The following is a 15,815-nucleotide window of genomic DNA, read 5'->3' as shown; positions in this document are numbered from 1 at the left end:
CTCTCCAGCTGCAAATCTGACAACAGGAACTACGACTTGAGAGTTGAGATTCAGCAACCGATGTCCCCGAACAGTCCTTATACCCAAATCATATCCAAATCTCCTTAGACAAATTTCCCTCACCAAAACCGATCAAAACCTGGGAGGCTGGACCTAACACCCACATACGCCTCGCCGCATCATCGGGACGCGATGGATTGCCCCTAAAAATCGTAGCCCAAACAAGCTGCCGTCATAGGAAGTTAGGAACACACACATCAACCCAAATTTGCGCCAAAGAACGGGGGGATCCGCAGGCGCCGGAACGACCGCCTTGCGAGATTCAAGGGGATGGATGAAGGCGCTCAAAGGGACTGCGATCCAGAGGGAAGGGAAGTCGCAGCGGCATCGGCATCGGCATCTCACCTAGGGGACGCATGGGTCACCCGAGGAAACGAATTTGGAAGGAAAAGGTGCGGTGATGTGAAGATGGCGACGCACGGCGGCGGCGCAGCAGCACACCGAGGGCTCGATCCCACCGCGCGAAGAGGACTGGGGATGACGGACGGGAGGTGACTGTGGCATGGGAGGCGGCGGCTACGGTGATGGGGTCGACTGACCAGGGTTCCCGATCGAGAGAGAGATAGAGAGACGTCATGTTTATTTGTTCGCTGAGATGGGCTTCTTTCTGGTGAGGCCGAATCAGCCGGATGGCCCAATCAACCAGCGCACTTCAATTCGGCTACGGGAGTAGCGTCCCCATAGGACAGCCGGCCCACTTGTTGCGAGACGTGCGAGACAGCAGAGATCAGACGGCCAGAAATTCCTAAATCATAAAAATGAATGGTCCAGATGTTGATAGCCTGAGAGGGCAGGGATTAGGCTCAGTTATACTGTCCTTAATATATTCAAGGATGGAACATGCCTTCAGATGCATGCAAGCTTTACATTGCTGACCTCCTTCAGGTCACAAATGAAAACAGAACGTACTGCTCTTTAACACAAAAAATAATTTGCGAACTTAGGAGATGACCACAAAAAAATTCTAATTAACTGGGAATAGAATATTCAAGTAAGTAGGAGTAGATACGAATGCACGTGCGTCAAGACCACATGATGCTCCATCACTTACATACTCTCTATCTCTACCTATCTATCTATCTATCTGTCTATCTATCTGTCTGTCTGTTTGTCTATCTATCTTTCTTTCTTTCTTTCTTTCTTTCTTTCTTTCTTATTCAGACATTTCGCGAAGCATCGGGCGTGTTATCGACAATAAAAGAAAGTGCATGCATGAAGTGGTACACTCCCGGTCATAAAAATATGGAACTGCTGACCTTGATGCATTGGATTTTTGTTAATTGCGGTCTCTTTTTATCAAGGAGACATGTGCATCCCTTTAGATATCACATTTCTTGCTACATGAACTCTGTGCAAAACACAAACAATTCAGAGAGTATTTATTGGCATGAAAAAAATCCCAGATCATTTTAATTGAGTAACAATATTCATCAGCCAGCTAATCAGACATGCAAAGCCAACGCGCAACCGTAGCATTTTATTGCAACTATATAAAAATATAAAACAAATTGCCCCTGAGCTCACAGTTGCATCGGCATAAATTTTTATGGCACAAGGAATGCAAATCATTGGGATTGTACATACTGTAGCACCATGGAAGTAAGCACATTCATCGGTTCAAATCAACACTGGTTGTAATGATTTTACTTATAGTGCATCATTTTCTCAATTCTGAATTCATACTGCGATCGCCGACAATCGTTCCAGACTTCAGACTTGAGTGGCTTCATGTTCAGTGGTGAAACTAAGGAACCTCATAGGCTCAGGTGCAGCTAAAAGGCTGTAAGATTCTGATAAATTACCTTTTGTACAGTTGACAGGGGACCAAGGAGCAAGGATACATAGTTAAGAACAAAGCAGGCAGCTATTAACATAAAACAAATAATCAAGAATAATTCAAACAATGTCTACTTCTCTATTAATATTGATACCACTCCTTCTTGCAGAAAGCATAAAATTTATGTCAAGTTGTCAAGATCTACATTCTTACCATTGACAAAAGATGTTTGGGAGTTAGGCACCAAACTTCAGTAAAAAATACGCTAAGTTGCGAATACAATACCTGATTGAGAGCTTGCAGGCTAATAGCTTCGAGAATTCTATCGGATAGGTCTACTGGAACTGGAAGTTGTCTGCTGATGTTCATAGATAGAAAAGGACTTTCAGTAGAAGATCTGAACTTCAAGGTTATTATTTTGATTTGGAGAAAATCCTTAAAATTTATCTAGCGAGCTGCTTAATTAAGAGCAAACCCAGTTCTAATTGTATCTGTGGGAGTACTTGCCGATGCGTAATCCAAGTAGCTAGCTGTCTTTAAAAAAAATCTATAGTTACATGTCTTTTCTATGTATACGGCAAAAAATCAATGCCTTATCATCTATCGGCGTGAGGTACTATGAACACAAAAACTTTAGTGCACAACAAATAATTAACATTTTCGAATTCATAAGTGCCTAAACGCGCTGACCATGTCTTCAGATACATTTCAATTATAGTTTCCCAACCTTCAGATCATGGCCATCAAATGCAGCACCCAGATCACCTCATATCATCCATCCACCATGGCCACTATCTGCACCATAGCTCCAGGATCAATTAATAAATTAAAGAGGTTAAATGCTTTTTCTACAATGAATACAATCAGCTATTGTAGACCTTCCGCACGTATTCATTCAGGGAACCACTAGGCATCAGACTACTGATGCCTAGCATTTTATCAGACCAGTGGAGAGGCGTTGGATTGGATTCCATGCACCCGTTGGATAAGCAAGGCACCTTCCCCCATTTAATGTTCCCAAAACTGAAACTAGTTAATGCTGATTACCTGTGATTCCGCCGCTGGATTTCAGCAGGTTGATTGCTAGTCCTTTTAACGTAGGTCTCTAGTATAATATGTAGCTTGCTTCCATATAAATTGATGGTTCCTATGCATAAATCGGTGCTTTTTTTAGGATTGCTTCAAAATCTGCAGTATGTGAAATGGTGCAATGTGGCAAACCGGGTGCATCTGATGCATTCATGTTCTATTAATAGTGGAAGCAAATCAATTCATTTTTCGTCTACCTGCTAGCAAATTTTCTTCCATAACAACTGTATATTATTTCAGTTTGTCCAACATGACAATTTATTTTGCATCGTCTAAGCTCAATGCAGATGCGTTGCTTCCATAATTACAAATACATGCTTCCATCAAACATCTTTTTTACCATTGTTATAGACTCTTTCAAACAAATTAAATTGGAACTTGTGCTCAGAATCTGGTATCTGCATCGGAATAAATAGGAATTTGCTTCCACAGAATTTGGAATTTGCATCCAAAGAAATGAGTATTTGCATCCATAGAATTTGGAATTTGAAACATATTTTCCACCATTGTTACAGACTCTTACAAACAAATTAAATTGGAATTATCCAAATGATCTGGTATCTGCATCCGAATAAATAGAAATTTGCTTCCAAAGAATTTGGAATTTGCATCCAAAGAGAATGAGTATTTGCATCCATATGATTTGGAATCTTAATCAAAAGAATTCAGAATTTGCCTTCTTGCAACAAAATTGATGACTTGCTTCGAGAGAGATATACTTTGCTTCCAAATCATTATGATACTATTTTCATAGACTAGAAGAATTGCTTCCATACAAATATATATTTGTTTCCATTACAAAGAAAAATAAAAACTATAACATATAAAATAACAAGGGGAGTGCTTCCATGGTGATGATCATCTGTCTCTGCTAAGTATAGAATTTGCTTCTATGATGGTCAGTAAGCTCCACACCATCTACCGCGGCCCGTGACATGCACTGCAATCAAAAGTGCGAGGACCTTGTCCCCTGCACTGTTGCCATGCAGACATATGTGATGCTTCTTCAAAACTTCTTAAGTGCTTCCAGCAACTAGAGTACATAAACATGCGACGGAGTTAGCAAACTCTGATAACAAATCAAAGAGACGGAGAAGAAAGAACTCAAGAACTACAATGCTTCAAAAAATGGAAATATTCCTTGCATGGGCGAGCGACACACTAACCTTCAACTCCGGTCAGGGGCTCTTCAAAGAGGGGAACACCAGTCAACTTCTTGTTCGGCCTTCTGGTGCTACTCCAACATGGGACGTAACCCGTCGAAGTAGCAATCACAAAGGGGAAGTTGGGCTTGCCATCTAATGCCAGGAAGGCGCACCTGCAATGTTGCCCGGGGGCGCATCGACGGAGAGGAAAAAGGGAGGAGCAGTGGGACGGATCTGGGCAGTGAGGTGGAGAGGAGCGGAGGAACAGACCTGACCAGGATGGGCGGCACAATCGTAGAGAAGGCCATTAGTGTGGTCGATGGCAAGCTAGGGAGGTTCATGCGCGGGGGTCTCAAGATGGATGGATGGGCGAGTGATTAGCGGGACGGATTATGCGGCAGATGCGCGGTGGTTAGTAATTAGGCGTTGTGTTTTTTTTCCTTTTTCTTTTTGAAAACGACCTAAGAGATAAGAAGTATTGGCCGTGGGATTCAGCTAGAATAGACAGTGGTCAATCAGTCTGACGTGGTGCTTCTGATCAGACTATAGATTAGAAGTGTTTCCCATTCATTTTTCCAGTTACTACTAATTTATCTTTTTCTAGCCGTTTCTAATAGCATCACTTAAAACAACATGTCCAAATCTCGGGATTCAGTTCAGCTAAATAAACACCTGGAATTCTTTCAGTCCAAGAATGACCTGGAGTCCGTATTGGAGAGCAGTCCCACCCTGGACGCGTCGGCAATTCTTCTAGATCAGGAGCATGTTGGTGCCGCGGGAGCAAGCCGAGGGGCTCGAGAGCACTGGGTTCATCGGCCATGGCGGACGATGGTTTTCGGGAACGTGGGCGACGCGGCTGCAGGAAGAACTGGTGCGTGCTGCTCCGGCCGCCGCGCCCAGCAACTGGGGCAGCCGCTGGCCATGCCCATGAGCTCGAGCTGCCGCCACTGAAGGCCGGCCGATGCAGCGAAAAAGCAGGAGCAGCAGCTCGGCCACGTGCAGCAGCCGGCACGCCCTCAAGCTCCGCCGCCAGAGCAAGTGTGGCCAACGCGCGCGGGTCCCTTCATCGGCTCCAGCAAGCTCGTCGCCGGCGGGGACCTGATTTTTCCTGCAGCACGCTCGCCCACGAGCCCACCCAAAGCGGTCACCACGGTCAACTCGCCGCCCCTCAACTTCTCCTCCGCCGCGTCGCCCATTAACTTCTCCTGCTCTGCCCGCCCCTCAACTTAGCCTGCTCCTCCATGGCTAGAAGGGAAGCGCCGGCGTCAGGATAAGACGCAGTTTTTTTGTTTTTTTTTTCTGTAAAAACGAACCGTTTTTCAGACCTCTACTAAAAGAGGGCTTGCGGGTTGAATAATAAAAAATCACAGGGATTTTTTAGCAAAAGCGCGACCACGGTGAGCGGGCGGCCACCCAATGCAAAACCAAACCGAAAACCATAAACCGAACCAAAATTTCAGTTTTTTCAGGTTATGGTTATGGTTTCAGTTTGCAAAATAGCAAACCATATTCAATTTGGTTTTTTCAGTTAATAACCAAAAACCATATGGTTAAACCAAAAAAACCGAAAAAATATAACTTCTCTCGTACTGGAGAGTACAGAGAAGAAACTCCTACACAGTGCGCTGCATACTTGTGGGATTGAGCACAATGAACGTACACCTGCTAGCCTTATACTACTCACCTTCCTTTATTTCTTGTAGCTACCCGAGGTGGTACTAAACTAGTGCATGAATTGCCTGCGCGCCAGCGCCTCTCGCCGTTGCCGTGATGTACTTCGACTTACATGGGGCGATGGATCAACAAGTATTGGGTTGTGATACTAGAAATTGTGTACGTGTGAGTCTTTGAGAGAAAGATCAAACTTTCTAGGCCTACACAGTACACTACACATGGACAAACGTGTGCTAGTTTATGTTGGTTATAATAAATATAAAAAAGAGAATAAAAGAGCAGTTTCACTGTGGAGTAGGCTTTGGCCTTTGACTTCGAGGCTCTCGGTACAGGACATCGAGGCCATGTATTGTCATGTATGTGTCATATATTGAATAAATTTCATGTCTGTGTCATGCCATTGTATACTAAATTTGTTTCTTCATGTGCAAAAACATTGTGTTGCTCAAAAATTCGCGTCAATTTTGATTAATTTGGTTATTACCAAAACCGAACCGAAAGTAAACGGTTATTCCCGAAACTGAAGCGTATCTATGTATAAAACCGTATAAATCAAAGTATAAAAACTGTATAAACCAAACCGAATCAAACTGAAAAAACCGAACGCACACCCTGAACGGGCGGGCAGAAGTGTTTTCTTTATTATTACGGAAACACTAACGCCCACACGTGTGACATGAAGCCAATCGATCCAAACGCCCTAATCACCATTGGACAATTAGCACGATTTTTATAGCAAAAAAGTCGCCACGTCATCTCAAATGCCCGTGCGGCCAGGAAACCAGCCGCCCGAACGCCTCCCACTCCTTTTGTCTCACCTTTGGATATCTTTTCTTCCCCAGTCTCCTTCCACCCGGCCCGAATCAGGCTCACCTTATCCATTGAGCAGCTCACCGCACACACTCGCACGGGATGGAGGGAGGAAGAGGGTAGATGCGGCAGCTCGTCGACGGCGGCCGCGGCGGCTCCGTGCAGGGAGGCAGAAGTCCGGCGACGCCATGGACGCGCCTGCGACGGGGGGCGACGCCGTGGGAGCCCTCCCCGAGGGCGTTCTCCCGTCGTAGAGTGGGGGTCTCGCCCTCCACGGGATCTCGCCGCGGTTGGAGGTGTGGACGGTGTAGATGCTGCTCACGGAGGCGAGCTCGTGCCGGTGGCTGCCGCGGCGGCATGCCCGGAGACCGCGGCGGAGGATCTCCTCCGGGCGGCTGACCCGGCAGACCGGCAGGGGCTGCCGTGGCGGCGCGCTCAAGCGCTCATGCTTGGGGCGGCTCCGGCGACGCTGGAGGAGCTGCGCAATTGCAGAGTCCAGGCGGTCGTCCGGGGAGCGCACGCCGTCAGCGCTGGCGGAGAGGAGCGGCGGGAAGACGACGCGTCCGACGGCGCGTCTACGACGTGAGGCTCGGGTTGCCGGTAAGGCCGTGGCTGCGCGTGCAACATTCTCCAGGCGGCGCTGAACAGGGCAGGCGCGGGTGAACGAGGAGGCCGCCTTCATCCCGGCGAGATCCAGTGTCCCCGCAGCCGCCGTGCGTTGGAGCCCTGTGGCAGCTCGCCGGTGAGTCCCGGTTGTGCCCTTCTTTTTCCTTATCCTCCTCCTTGCTCACATCCATGTCTGACGGCCAGGGATGGCTCGCGCAGATGCTAGGCGCCGTCGCTGGTCTCCATGCCCAATGGCCAGAGATGGCTCGCGCCGGTGCTCTGCGCGTCGATGGTCTCCACGCCCGGTGCCAGGTTGGCCCAGCTCGGCGTGCGCCTGTGGCTGCGTTCCTATTCTGCAACACTACCAGCAAAAGGAGCAAGCCGGGGGCGTTCAACAATTGTTCGATCTTGTACTTCATCCCCTCTCCACGCTTCGACCCGTCAAATCCCATCAGGAAACTTTTTTTCAAAGTGAGCAGTGCTTTCAACCCCTATGTCATTCCCTCTCAATGATTTATTTGATCATGCCGTGCATGAATGCCTGTTAAGAACATTCACTAGTTGCCTGTTTAGAACATTCAGGTAATGCCGAGTGAGCATATTCCATCTCTTCACGTTGCCACTGATGTATACGTAGTGGCCATTGGCCCATGAATCAACCATTTTACTTTCCGATTCAACAAATTCTTAAGATGCAATTGTTTCATGGGCACTTTCACACATTTTTTCTGATGTTATATAGCGATGATTTTTGTTGCTGCGATGGCAAGTTTTACACAAGTTCACAATCACCAAAATTGCCATGGCAATTTAGCTCGTTTTTTGCCATGAGCATGGGATTTGTTAAGTATTTTTTTAGATAATTTCCCGTGATGATAGACTTGTTAAGTAATTCAAATGTAGTCCAGCCGTGCACATAGGTCATTGCAAACTAGTTCAGAACTAGTCCAGTTGTATTGTGCACATAGGCCAAGCATTTTTTTTAATATTCATATGCCATGGCATTTTGATAAACCACGTCAATTCGTTGTATTGATATTATAATTGCCATGGCACCTATTTCCTTAAAATGAAAGATGGTAGCTATAAAAAGAGTAGAATTTTCCATCGCCCATAAACTAGATTTGCCATGCCTCATGAACTTAAGATGCCATGTTCTGTTAGAATTATTATTTTTTACATACACGGCAATTTTGATAAAAATCCCACATCAATTTTGAATATGCATTTTTTTCCACGGCAAATTTGAATATACATTCTTGCCATGGCAAATTTAATCATTCTTTTTTGCCATCCCCCATATACTGCAATTGCTCTATATGAAATTTTCATGTGATTTGCTATGGTACTTTTCTTCATCTAAAAACATGGCAAACTTGCCATGGCAACTTTGCCATGTTCAAAAAACATGTCAAAGTTATAAATGTTTAAAAACATGGCAACTTAATATGTTCAACACCAGGGCAAATTCGGTTTATTGATCATGGCAAATTTTAGTTTATTGGTTCATGGCTAATTTAGTTTCTTGATCATGGCAAATTTAGTTCTCAAATCATGGCAATTTAGTTTACATGATTTTTTCTGCCATGGCAAGTTTCAATATGAATCTGCCATGGCAATTTTTCTTGTTCATGGAAAATTTAGTTTACGTGAATTTCGTCGTGGCAAGTTTTGATACGAATCTGCCATGGCATTTTTCTTGTTCATACTTGATTTTCAACTTTTTGTGTTCTTTCACACACGTGGCAAATTTATCATTTAAACACACGGCAATTCTTGATACGAATTTGCCATGGCAAGTTTTGTTAGGAATCTGCCGTGGCAATTTTCTTGTTCATCTTTTTTTTGATTTTCAATCTTTTGTGTTTTTTACACACACAACATATTCATCATACCAAAAACACGACAATTCTTGATACAAATCTGCCATGCCAAGTTTTCATACAAATTTGCTTTATTGATCATGGCAAATTTTAGTTTATTGGTTCATGGAAAATTTAGTTTACAATTCATGGCAAATTTAGTTTATTGATCATGGCAAATTTGGTTCTCAAATCATGGCAATTTAGTTTACATGTTTTTTTTTCTGCCGTGGCAAGTTTAAATATGAATCTGCCATGGCAATTTTTCTTGTTCATGCCAAATTTAGTTTACGTGAATTTCGTCGTGGCAAGTTTTGATACGAGTCTGCCATGGCAAGTTTCTTGTTCATACTTGAATTTCCAATTTTTTGTGTTTTTTCACACACGATAATTCAAACAAAACACAACAATTCTTTGATACCAATCTGCCATGGCAAATCTCTTTGTTCATACTTGATTTTCAACTTTTTGTGTTTTTCTCACACACGGCAAAATTATCCTTCAAAACACGGCAATTTTAATTAAAAGTGCAATTGCATTTTTTTATCTTTTATTTGTCCTATCAAATTTTTGTGTTTTTTTTCATGAAAATTTTGACTATTTTTGTGTTTTTTCACATGGCAATATTTATTTTTTTTGTCATGGCAGATTTGCCATATTTCATTGGGGGATTAAATATGTGTTTATAAACCGTTGCCAATTTTTCTTGAATTGCAAATAGTTTGGTCAAACTCGAATTGCAATTTTTCTGCTATTTTTCAGATCTGATGGCATTTTTTAGTAGCTAAGCAAAATCTGGGCTTTTATTTGTCAAAGAAAGAAAACAAAATTTGAGCCTTTTCATTTAATTCGTTGTCAGTGGGCTTTTTGTTCCTTTTTTCACAGGGAAAAGGGCCTCGTGTGATGGAGGCGTGTGGGCTGTGGGTTCCCCATGGCGAACGAGTTCGTGCGAGGGGATCGATCCCCTCATACTGAACGTGTGTCGCAGTTCTGATATTGGCCCACACAGGGTCGTGTGGGCTGCTGCTGGATATGCCACACAGGGTCGTGTGGACCGGTGTCTATTGTGCCACACGTGTGGCAGTTATCGTTGTCCTATTATTATTATATATATACTTCCTCCGTTTCTTTTTACTCCGCATATAAGATTTGGTTAAAGTCAAACTACATAAAGTTTGACCAAATTTATATAAAAAAATATGAACATCTACAATATTAAAACTATATAGTATGAAAATATGTTTCATGGTGCATCTAATAATATTGATTTCATATTGTGAATGTTTATATTTTTTAATATAAAGTTAATCAAATTCTACAAAGCTTGACTTTGATCAAACCTTATATGCGGACTAAAAAGAAACGGAGGAAGTATATATATATATATATATATATATAGTTTTACGGACTACAAAGATTAGATGACGCCGTGTGCGCACAAGAACGTGATCTTTCAAACTTACACGATAGGTGTCAGAATCGGTTTACCGCTTTGTATCGTTGGATGACTCCAATCCATCTGGGATTCCCTTCCAGGCCGGCCTACATGTGTATATATATACACGTATACTGGTATACAGGCGCGTTTGCAGACATAACCGATCGCGTGAGAGCTTAATTGGTAAGTTCGACAATGGGTGCCACCGCCAGCCGATCGGCTCCGATGACGCGGGAAGTCATGCCGGTCCGCGGGTACTCCAAGCTGGTGCGGGCGCCTGATGAGCTGACTGTGGGTGAACTATTCTTCTGCGACCTCTTCTGGGACGTCAAAGTGAAGCCGATGAGATTCGACGAGGATGGCCTAGCGGAGGCCTTGGTCGTCTCGGTCGCCATCAACTACGGGCGGCACAGACTCGATTCGGCCGTCGGCACCTGCATCTCCATCGAAATTCTCGACGCCACCGGCAAGCACACCGTCTTCCACAATGAGAGCGACCGGGCAACGATACAAGAACCCAACAAGTGCTTCATGCTGGTTCTATGCGTGAGGAGGAGGGAGCTGGAGGCGTCGTCGTGCGTGTCTGCCCGCTACGACGAATTCACCCTCAGGTGCACCCTGGAGAAGAAGAAGCAGGAACAAAAGTGGCCGTCCCTCCTCGAAAACTTGCTCAAATCCAATGCCGTCTTGGAGCCACCGCAGGTCGCCATATCCGGCTCCCACACGCTGACCATCGGCAGCCTCTCCAAGCTCAGGGCAGTGCTCCATGATGGAGAGTACGCCTACTCCACGCACTTTGCCGTGGGCGGGAGTACATGGTACATCAAATTCTGCCCTGATTCGTATAAATGCACCTGCCTGTACCTTGTTCGCGCAAGCAAGGGGAAAGAGACGCCGCCGATGACAGTGGAGTTCAGCTTTCAGCTAGATGGGGTGGTGAACTTCGAGTCCAAGAAGATGAGGCACACGTTCGACCATGACAACCATAGGTTCTACTTCAAGCTGGAGCAAATTGGCACGTCGCCCATGCACGACGACTGCCTCGTTGTTCGATGCTATATCGCCGTTATTATGCCGGGGAGATCCGGACCGCCGTCCCAACTTGCAGCAAATCAGAGCTGACTCCTAATCAGGCGCCATGCATGCCTTGCTAGTAGTTTGCGGTTTGCGCTACAGAACGCAAGCCCAGGCCAAACTAGGAACTAGTATAGCTTTACGTGCCTGCAGACTCATTTGTAATTTACCAAACTAGCAAGTTAGCCCTCGCAGCTAGATCTTTAGTGCATTGAAAGTGTCTATTCTTTATTTTTATCTCATGGACATGTTTTTATTCTCCTATTTACCTTCTTTCACTATATAAAACACAATTTTGTACAACATTAGTACATTTATGAAGGTGTAATTTTGACACTATAGTTTAGACTGCTCACAGTGGGAGTAACATAGAGTAGTAACTTGGCGATGTTACTAGTCTATGTTACTACCTCCATAGTGGTAGTAACATATGAGTGGTATCATGAAAGAATTCATTTATTAGGCTATAGACTCATCATGTCTTGAAATGTGTGATGTTACAGTAACTAGCTAAGTTATCACAAACCCCTTTTTCCTTATTAATTAGCTGTCACATAAGCAATCTTGTGACTAGTCTTACTAGTAGGACGCCCGTGCGTTGCTACGGGCTATAATGCATACTTCACACCGCAGATCTATCACACGCTGCAACAATTTCATTGACCAATGAGTGAATAATTATTTGATACTAGTTAAATGCCTGTGCGTTGCTACGGGCAAATGATTATAATAAATTAAAGGGGCACCTAACGTTAGGTGCCTGAAAAATTCTTCACGTCAATCACTATTTTTTTGCCATCAAATATCCAATGGCTAGGAGCATGCCCCCACATGTTCATCTTCTTACTCCTCATCCGCGACGATTTCTCCTCCGTCGTGGCCTACCCAGGCCTAACCGCCTGCATCCAACCACTCCCGCCAGCTATCACCAGCTGGCCCTCGCCGTGGTCGCCGCTCCTCATATCGTCCACATCTTCGGCCTCGTGCAAAGCAGAAAGTTGCTCACGCAACAAAATAATTCATGCCCATGAGATTTAGCAAAACCGATAAATCAAAGATCACGCGGATGATACTTGATTCAGACACATACTTCATCGCAAATTTAACATACATCATAGAATAGTCCCTTGTCATTTTCTTTACCAAATCAATTACATCCAATGTTCCTAGAAAAAACGAAAGTGAGTGTACAGATCGAGTTATCCCTTCTAGTTCACCCTGTCTAATGCGTGTGCACGACGTATTGTTCCTTCATTCAACGTAAGTAGTGAATTTGATCTTGGTCTATCTTGTTTCTTCGTTTGACTTGATGGGACGAAAAAATGGAAGTGATTGTACAAATCTAGTATACCTATGAGACTCCTCCCCACTATCTATTTATCTTAACATGCACCCTGTCCACCTTAGCATAGTTGCCACATCACCAGTCCCGTTTGCAATGGACCATTTCCTTTCCAACCCTAAAAAACATAACGGCCAATCTTTCTCCCCCGGGAAAAAAATCTACCTCGCGAGGCGCAACCATCTCACCGCGATTCACTTCCTTCCCCACTTCCTTTTCTCCAGCAGATCCGCTCCCAATCATGGATGATCGTTCACTTCATTCCTTACAGGGATGAGCGCTAAAAAATATCATGGCTTATAGTACCAATTCCACAACACCAAATGTTTTTTTATCATTATCTTCTTAATTAATTTTTGGCTTACTCGTTTCTGCTTTTGATTTTTAAGCAATTATTTTTAGTTCAGTCCTCTCATGTTATATTATGCTTATCCTGCACCTATTGTCTTTATTATGTACTTACTTGTTAAGCTCATCATCATGCCCACTAAGAAAGCAAAATTTATCAGCATTAACCTATGTTTATTTCTCCATTTTCTGATTGTAGGAATATTGCTATCAGTGTCATACAAAGAAATAAGATAGACCAAGATATCTCTCCAAATGTATTGGCCCATTTCTATTTCTCAATTTTCTAATTTTTGGATGTACAACAAGTCAAGCGGTATTATAGCAATGCAGTTTACTGTATTTGTTGGCTCATAATTCGATTGTTTCCTCTAACCTTTCTCCGCCTGGCCTATTTTGTGCAGGTATGTGATATTCGGAGACAAGGTTGTCAAATTTAGTCTTTTTTTTGGGCTCATGAGATATAAATCTCCTTTTCATGTGCATTTATCTCTCGAAGTGGTGTGTTACACATTCAGATTCTACTATTTTACTATGGCCTTTATCAAGAGACTTATAATTTTTATATGCCTTGATTTTCTGAAAACTGGCTTTTTTGCATGATTTAGACTACTCTTTTCGTATGAATTGATCGGGGAAATTACCAGGCAACTTCCTTTCATTATCCTCGGTTAATTATTGTGTTGTTCTATTCTAAGTCGCATTGTAGCCTACTTCGAAACAACTGCCCTCATCAGTGGAAGTCACAATATAAGTCTTAAATCCCCTAAATGAGATATAAATGTACGCTGCAGTTTCACTTTCATGAGACTGAATTGAGAAGGTGCCAGAATTTGACTCTTGTGCTTTGAAATGTGTCACTCGGAGCAACTATCAGACAATACAATTTCCCAAAAGAATCATATATTTCCAAGTCATTGTTAAATTTCCCGCTGCAATGCGCGGGGAATCCTTTTGTTTAGCGGTTATTTCATGTCTCATGGCTTGTCCTCCATGTCGCGAGACTACTCCACCAAACAGTGAGCTTCGCAATAACCTCAATGAGTTTACTATCTTCCTCGACAACACTGGGCACAGGCAGTGGACACAATAATTTCTGTCTAAATAGTACTTTTCTTTCATCATGTACATCTCAAAGAAGACTTCGAATTAGACATACATCGATTAAATTTACTTTCTATAAAGTATTATTGTTGTACTAAGAGAAATTGTGAGATTAAACATTCAACAATAAGCATTTACAGATATTCTTGCACCAATATTGCACTCCAGAGTTCCCATGGCATCAGGCTCTGAGACAACAAGTAATTTTGTGCTATATTGATATATGTTAGCACCCAACCACGAAATTTACAAACTTAAAATAATGCACAAGCGAACAAAATAATCTTAGAAGATAACGTTCGCACAAAATAATGCCAATTTCATTTACCTTCATCATAGTGATGATAGAGATGAGATATTGAGAGGCAAAACTAATGCCATATTCATGAAGTTTGTTCATGACAGGAGAGGCCAAATTAGCAAATTGCTTCCACGCTGAGAACCGAAGATTGTGTGGGTTGTAAGAGATGTGAATCTGCCTGCCCGGCATATTTTTTAAGTGTCCGTGTTTATTTAGGGTTTGAAACAACACGTAGCATGGCTCTATCTTATTGATAGATTACAAAAAAATTCACTCGAATTGTCTGATTCCTCTTTACCGAAGAAGCCTGTGCTCGAAATAATCGAGCACGGGCTTTTCTGGTCAAAACGTATCTTGTCTTTTATCACTTTATCATGACTTATTTTCCTTGGTTAACAATACTTGTTGTTTTGCCTCAGGTTCATTAATTTTCTTTTTACCTAGATCTTCAATGGCAAGAATAACAATAAGTAGTTGCCTCATAGTATTTAAGTAAAAATGGACAAAAGGGCACAAGATAGCTGACTCGCATATATTCTTGAAACTGTCATGTTCTTGACATATAAATAAAATACAAGTGTTTCCCACATACGAAGTAATCAATCTTGAGGCTCTGCACCAACAATTATGTGCATGTCCTTGCCATTGGTCAAAGGATATTGCACTGCAACTCTGGTGCAAAGGGCATTCGTAAGGCTGCCTGCTTAATGCAATTTCTTGTTCGGGAAAGTACCAGATGATATGTACAAAATAATAGGATATTTCACTACAGCCCTGGTGCAAAGGGCATTCATAAGTTAACTGTTTAAATGGTAGTTACAGCTCTAAAGGGAAAAAGGGAAACATGACAATATATCCTGAATCCTAACATACCTTGCAATCTCAGGGGCAAATCTAATCACTTTAAAAGATTGTTGTAGGCGACCTTTTGTCTGAAGATAACTTGCTAGATCACCCAAATGAGGAAACGCAGATATAGTCATTGACGATAAAACAGTAATAAATCCAATAGGATTCTTTTCAATGGTCACAATAACAAAAAAAGTTGTTCAACAAACTTATGTGCATAGCACTGAAGAAACACATTTGGGGGAATGCTATTTAGAAATGATAAAACGGGAAAGCATGCTTTTCTTCGTCACTTGGAGCTAGACTGAAACCATGCAAGTAAAATACACATGCAGG

The 15,815-nt window shown here is 43.0% G+C and overlaps 1 pseudogene; it reads left to right on the top strand.

The window, feature by feature from the left end:
- Nucleotides 1–10,656: 10,656 nt before the first annotated feature.
- Nucleotides 10,657–11,615, top strand: LOC147962110 (uncharacterized; annotated as a pseudogene).
- Nucleotides 11,616–15,815: the final 4,200 nt, after the last annotated feature.

Source organism: Triticum urartu, chromosome 7A, assembly GCF_056163025.1.
Source record: "Triticum urartu cultivar PI428250 chromosome 7A, HENAU_Tu73, whole genome shotgun sequence".
NCBI lineage: Eukaryota > Viridiplantae > Streptophyta > Magnoliopsida > Poales > Poaceae > Triticum > Triticum urartu.
This window is presented reverse-complemented; position numbering and strand designations above follow the sequence as displayed.